Source organism: Petaurus breviceps, unplaced genomic scaffold (genome assembly GCF_028583685.1).
Source record: "Petaurus breviceps papuanus isolate PSGF00001 unplaced genomic scaffold, PetGlider_PUasm1.0 90977, whole genome shotgun sequence".
Lineage (NCBI taxonomy): Eukaryota > Metazoa > Chordata > Mammalia > Diprotodontia > Petauridae > Petaurus > Petaurus breviceps.
In genome coordinates, this window is record NW_027187391.1 from 30403693 (window position 1) to 30410542 (window position 6850).

Consider the following 6850-nt stretch of genomic DNA (forward strand, 5'->3'; position numbering starts at 1 on the left):
CTCTATGAAATTCAAGGATCAACCAAGCCACAAACAAAGTCTCAGTATCCCAATCATGCTTTAGTCACCTGGGCTTCTGGCTTCTGGGCTCCAGAACACCTGGGCTCCTGGCTCCTGGCCTCCTGGCTCCTGGCCTCCTGTTCAGAAGAAGTTCCACCACCACAAGCTTTCAGAACTCAGTTCTCCATTCTTCTGTAGTTGCTCTGCCACCAGATCTCAGTCTCAAGGAAATTCTGACTGTGCCTCTCAGGCTTTTCCTTATATACACACAGCCTGTTTCAGCCAACCCCTTCCTGTTATATCAGTAACAGGAGACAGGTGTTCGTTCATGCCTTCTGTTTCCCCAACAGAGACTTGATCAGTTACTAAGTGCTAAGTACCTGCTACTTTTGCCAACACAAAGGGATCTTCAAATTCAAAATTACATTACCATTACACAGTGGAACTTTTTATGCCCATACCTGATGAGGAAACTGTGTCAAGGGAGGCAGAGTTGAATCTGGTACCTGCGACAGTTTTGTGGCCTTTTAGGAAAGTTAATCACTGTTCCAGAGAAACAGGGAATGCTGGTCCTTTCACAAAACACCCACATTGTGGCAAGGTTGTAAAGATTTTCCAGAATAATGGTGTCAGCTTCACATAGAAGTAGATCCTGAGCTGCAATTTCACTTAGAAAACCAAAAATAAAATTAATCTACATTGTATTGTATTTTTATTTATCTTACTAAGCATTTTCCCATTACATTTTAATCTAGATCTGACTGTATTTGGGAGTTTTGCTGGTCACAAGTCTGACACCTCTATGTCTTCCATCATTTAAGTGCTTTCAAGACTTTTCTTGGACAATCCTCTTGGCATAGATGGTATTTAAAAAAAAAAAGCAATCACCACCTGTATCAACAATGCAGTATTCATAATGCCTACAGTAACTATAAATGTGCTGATATGGTTATTAATCACAAAATGCAACAGGCTTAATACGTTGGGGATACAGCTAGAACATTTATTCAAATACCGCAAAACTGAGTCCCAAAACCAGAAAGTCTAAGCCATCACAGTAGCCATGTAGTTGGGACACATAGTTAATTCAGTAAACACCCACATTCTCAAGTTTTCAAAACAGAAGTCTACCTCAGGCAAAGATCCTCCTCTTCTCACTCATGGTAACTGCTTGACCCTCACGAAGCTCACTCCCAGCAGCTCCAGCCCCCTGTAGTTCCCTTCCCTGGTAGTCCTCAGCAAGAATCCTTAGCAGAAATTCTGGCTGGCTCAAAAAAAAAGGAGTTTGAGCCACCACCACTTCTGCTTCCAGTTACTGCACTGGCTCCTTCCTGCCCCACTCCTTCCTGCTCCACTCCTTCCTGCCACATCAGCAAGTTCAAGGGGAAATGAAAGATCTTCAAATCCCATTACTGCGACATTTGTCCCCAAGATCTTTCATGTCCCTTACTTGGCAAAAATACATGAACAATACATTTCATTGCATAGGTTAATAGGAGTTTTAGGAGTAACTGTGTCAACAGAATTTTATAACAATATAATAAGGATAGAACACAATAAACACAAAAAACAATACCTTAGGGTGGGGCTTGAGAACAAGCTCACCATCATTCCCCCCAAATAAATGGGATCCCAAAATCTTAGGGTAAGGGGCAAAGGTATCTTCTTCCATGGCTACTTGGTGCTGAAATTGGATGTCAAGTTGTTCCTGTCCCAAGGGGTCCCATTTGAGAGGTCAGTTCTTTAGACAGCACTTGGAATGAGCTTGATGCCAGGTCCAGGGGTGACACATCACAACTGTGGACAGGGGGTGACATCCAGCTTAATCTATCAGGCATCTATAGGTGGAGGGTTCTCAGCCTGCAGAAACAAATCTAACAAACAAGGTGAACAGATAAAAAGCCAAGAATAAACAAAGAGACGATAATCAGAAACAAGGTAGATATAGGATCAGCCATGCTACTAGAGTCTATGAGACCATTATTGTAGCCTCATTCATGGTAGAATATATGAGTTAAGGGCACAATTTGGTAATCATCTTCTGAATAAACAATAGTTACAGTGTTATTGTTCCCATGTGCTATAATCTCCTCATACTTTGGAACATCATCTGTCTTCTGTTTTACCCATACTTTAGCTCCCAATTTCATTTTATCAGTAGAACCAAATCCTTCAGTTCCTCTGATGGTTATTTTGGAAGGAGGGTCAGTTTATACAAGTAGTATTGTTTTTACAAGGAATGATAATAATTTGAACTATTCTAAATTGTGGAATGTCACAACAATTTGTCCTTGATAATTATAATCTATTACTCCACCCAATACATGTATTCCTTGAGCTGCTAATACTGATTTGGGTAAAATCTGTCCAAAGTGATTTTTAGGGATTCTTATGCATATTCCAGTGAATATTTTTCTTATTTCTTTTATGTCCAACCAAAAGTCCTCTAAACAATGTAAAAAAATGTTTAGAGGTGCTCCTGGATACAGTGCTGGGACATCTGGCCTCAAAGTCCAATACTCAATATTTGGGATCTTATATGTTTGTTGTTTTCTAATTTGCAGATTTGGGGTAATCATTCTGGCTAGAGGTGTACTTCCTCCCAATGGTCTATTATTCAAATTACATAAAGCCATGAATAAATTATCCTTCCAATGTTGATATGAACTGTTGGAACTTAACTTCCTTAAACGTTCTTTCCATTCATTCATTCTTTCAATTAACCCAGATGCTTGTGGATAATATGGAATATGATGTATTCATTCTATATTGTTTAGTATACAATACCTTTTCATTTCATTACCTTTGAAATGTGACCCACTATCACTTTGAATCTGCAATGGGGTTCCATAATATAGACTTAATGAGAGCTGGAGTTTTACAGGTGTTTTTCTGGATTGCAGTCTTATAAGGACAAGCCACTAGTACACCTGAATAAGCATCAACACAAGTACATATAAATCTGCATCCTTTATCTTGTGGTAGCGGACCAATATAATCTATTTGCCAGATTTGGGCTGGGACCTTTCCTCTTGCTATTTCTCCAGTTACTACCTGAGGAACAGTTCATTCCTTTTCCAATTGACATATATGACATTCTTCTGCTATCTGTTTTAACAGTGAATGTGAAATACTAATACCTCGATTTTGTGCCCACTGGTATGTGGCTTGTACCCCTAAATGGACAGCCATTTGGTGGACCCATTTTGCTAATACTAGATCATCGGTTGTTGTCAAAGTAGGGACAATATGTTCAGTAGCAATCTTCGCCAGTAGATCAGGATGAGCATTGTACTCACATTCTGGTATGGTGAGGGCCATGTGAGCATCCACATGAAAAACTGACAAATCAATAACCAAAGACATGTTCCATATATCTTCCCATAATTCTTTACCCCAGACTTGTTTGCCATGAATTTTGTAATTTTGATTTTTCCATGTGGGTATCCATGTAGCTAACCCATTAGCTACCACCCACTTGTTCTATTTTGATGGCTTGATGTACCACCTTAAGTTCAGCATATTCCACCTATCCTAGTACTTTCCAAGGTCCCTCTAGTATGTGGGTTATAGGCTACTGCTTCCCAATGTCTTTTTTGGCCCAAATATTTCGCTGTCCGATCAGTAAACCATGCGTGTCTCTTTTGTTCTTCAGTTAATCCATCATATCCCTCATGCCATTTTACAGAGGACTGTACCAACTGTTGATTTGGCTCAGCGAGTATGTCATTCCCCTCAGTTTCTATGTTTGCTACAGATTCATGTAGAGCAGAGACTCCACTTTTGCCTGTTTTTGCTCTATTTTGAATATACCACTTTCATTTGATTATACTAGCCTCTTGGGCATGTCCAATTCTGTGAGAAACTGGGGTACTCATTACCCAGGTCATAATCAGGATTCCAGGTCTTAATATCACCTCATGGCTCAGAGTCAGTTGTTCAGTTTCCACCAAAGCCCAATATGCAGCTAACCACTGCTTTTCAAAAGGTATATACTGAACTCCAGATGAATGGAGTTTCCTACACCAAAATCCCAAGGGTACATTTTGGCTTTTTTGTTTTCCACTGGACCATTTGTAATTCCACTGGACCATTCTGCATGGGCCATAAATCTAGGGCCAATTGTATGGCAGCCTTGGCTTCTTCAAAAGCTTTACTCTGCTCAAGTCCCCAATCAAATTCATATTTCTTCCGAGTGACTTTATGTAAAGGTTTCAAAATCTGTCCCAAATGTGGAATGTGGTGCCTCCAGTATCCAAACAATCCTATGAACTTATGGGCCTCCTTCTTATTGGTAGGGGTGGGAAAATTCTGAATCTTTTGTTGGGCTTGTGGGAGAATCTCTCATAGTACCTTGTTCCATTGTATACCCCAAAATTTTACATTTTGAGCTGGTCCTTGAACCTTTGCAGGGTTAATTTCCCACCCTTTACTTTTCATATGCTCAATTAGAATGGTGAAACTTCTCTCCACTTCTTTTGCACCTTTTCCCTTTTTCATGATATCATCAATGTAGTGGGTTAGCTGTACACCAGGTAGCTTTAATTCATCCAACTGTTCAGCCACAATCCTGTGACAAATAGTGGGGCTATTTGTCCTTGTGGCAAGCGGGTGAAAGTATTATCTACCCTGCCAAGTGAAAGAGAACTGGTCCCATTGTTTAGGGTCTATTGGGATGGTGAAAAAGGAATTCGCCAAGTCAATAACTGTGTACCAAGTCCAATCATATTTCTGGATCCTTTCTATTAAGGTGATGGTATCTGGAACAGCAGCATACAAAGGAGTCACCTTATTCAATTGTCTATAATCCACGGTCATTCTCCATGTCCCATCTGATTTTCGTACTGGCCAGACAGGATTATTCCATCGTATGGTTTTAGGGACTAACACTCCTGCTTCAACATATTTCTTTATAGTAGTGGAAATTTCATCTTGCCCACCTGGCACATGATACTGCTTTAAAGTAATTACTTTGGAAGGTTCAGGTAAAGTGATTGGGTCCATTTTTATTTTTCCCACTAAAACTGTATTAATTCCTATCTTCCTTACAGCTAATTGGCATCTTCCTTCAGGTAAATTCAGAGTCATGTCTCTCAATACATCTATTCCAATGATGTATTCAGGAATGGGTACAACAACCACAGTATATTCTTTCTTAGGTAATTACCAGTTTTCATTGTTATTTTAACTTGTCTGGCTGATATTTCAGCCCCTCCAAGTCCTGTGATGGTAATAGGAGTACCAAGTTTAAACTTATAAGGGTTTCCATAGATAAGTATGGCCTCAGCTGCAGTATTGAGCAAAGTCACAGTAGTTGATCCAATCTTCTAATATGTTGTTAAACCAATATGGGGTCTGCAATCTCCTCTGTATGTTTCTTTAATCTGGGTTGGGGCTCAGCCTATTTCCTATTCTCCCTGAAGGTTTGGCAAACTTGGATATAAGGATTCAGAAGTACCCTCAGGGGTGGTTCCTACTTCCTTATTCATTCTAATGTTAAGTACCTTTTCCTGGTACATCTTATGCAGCTCTTCTGTTGGAATACCACCTATCCACCCCTGCTCTCAATAGAGCAGTAAACAGTTCTCTTCTTGTCAATCTATTTTTTCTTTGAATCCTCAGGCTATTTACTCTTCTCTCTCAAGGAAATTTATTTTTTTCCCATTCCCCTAAGTCACTTAATTGTGAAATCTTATTCAGCACCTCTGAAAGAAGTGCCCTACTTCCCGAATTAATAAAGTCAGAATTAGGTGCTTATAAGCAGGAGGAGCCATCTTCACTATAATATTTCTATGAAGAACTCCTAGGGAGGTATTATGATATGTATCTGCGTCTCCAACCATGATAACAGTTTTCATTACCTCCTCCTTTTGCTTTCTCATACCGTCTCAGTGAGTACCAGGGTCTGTCTCCACCAGACCACATAGAGTCAGTAGGATATTGTTTTTTGCATCCCTCTGCAACTAAAGCTAACAGATTAGTTCTATTGATGCCTCCTCACATATGGTGATCCCTAAAAGCTTGGTGTACAAAAGAATTCTGACTAATGCTTATGAATTTTAAGCAATCCACACCATCCAGTGCTATTCTTCTGGTGCCTTCATCAGTAATTCTTACTATCCAAGAAACTACAGACTTTCCCATTCTTTGAGTGAATCTACTCAATAAATCAGTAACCTCCTGTTGAGTGAAATCCTCAGTTATCTCCCTGGACTCTGTTTGGCCCTGGCAGTTCTCCTGCCTTCTTCATATGGGGAGAACTTCTGCATTAGAAGACTTCTCCTCTAACTTTGTTCCATTTTCCTCAAACACATTCTCCTGGCAGCTGTCTGGGCAACTCTACCCAGCCTGTACAAAAGCTGCATGCACATTCCTTCTGCTAGTTTTTTTTGTTTGTTTGTTTTAGCTATATGAACAGTAGCTTGTTCTTCCACCACCTGTGACCCTCCAGCTTGCTCTTCTGAATAGTGTGGCACAGAATTCTCAAACAAGCCATCTGACTCCCTTGCCATCTGAGCTTTTTCCTCCAGCAGCTTATCTCTACTTTTACGAATAAGACCATAACTTTTTAGCAGGATCCAGCCTCTCCTGCACACTCCTGACAGTTCTTTGCCTGGTTCTATGGGTATTCCTTGCAAATATCTTTCCAAATCTCTGGGTTCTCCTTCTTGTAGCCTTGGTTCCCAGTTTTCACAGGGTCCTATGCTTTTGGCCCATTCTCTGGCAAGAGAAGAATAAGACAAATCCTCCCATATTGGGATAGCCATTTCTCCCTCTAAAGCCTGCTTCCAAATAGAGGTCTGACATTTTGTGATCCCGCCCTCATTGCCAAATGTATCAACAATGCAGT

The 6850-nt window shown here is 40.2% G+C and overlaps 1 long non-coding RNA gene across 1 annotated transcript in view; it reads right to left on the reverse strand.

Moving 5' to 3' along the window:
• Positions 1–1163: 1163 nt before the first annotated feature.
• LOC138153220 (uncharacterized) overlaps positions 1164–6850 on the reverse strand; it is a 38277-nt gene continuing 32590 nt past the window's right edge. The window contains exon 3 of the long non-coding RNA XR_011166312.1: positions 1164–1874. This is a non-coding gene — a long non-coding RNA (uncharacterized lncRNA). The remainder of the gene's footprint in view (positions 1875–6850) is intronic.